The sequence below is a fragment of the Dermacentor albipictus genome, chromosome 7 (assembly GCF_038994185.2).
Source record: "Dermacentor albipictus isolate Rhodes 1998 colony chromosome 7, USDA_Dalb.pri_finalv2, whole genome shotgun sequence".
Lineage (NCBI taxonomy): Eukaryota > Metazoa > Arthropoda > Arachnida > Ixodida > Ixodidae > Dermacentor > Dermacentor albipictus.
Window position 1 is genome coordinate 76,626,617 of NC_091827.1, and position 354 is coordinate 76,626,970.

Genomic DNA, 354 nt, shown 5'->3' on the forward strand with positions numbered 1-354 from the left:
CACGCATTACCCGCTGCACTAACACTGCACGCATCATAACTACGCCCGAGCAGTGTGAGACTTTGCTGCTCAGCTTGGACCCAGGAGCTCTGGGCCGTCCGGATGGCCGAAGACGCTGCCAGAAAGCAAGGTCGGGCCGCCGTCTGAAAAAGGGGGGGGGGGGGGACTGCTGGTTAGTCGCCCAACGCCCGCCACCCCTGGACCCCATCAAGCGGACAATAGAGCTTTATCTTTTCTCTCTCTCTCTCTCTCGAGGAGCACTGGGAAACAACACGGAACATTTGCATCACTCAGCGCTCGCCAGAGGTGCTGATGTACTGCAGAAATTAGTATTTTGTAATCGGGGACAACGAC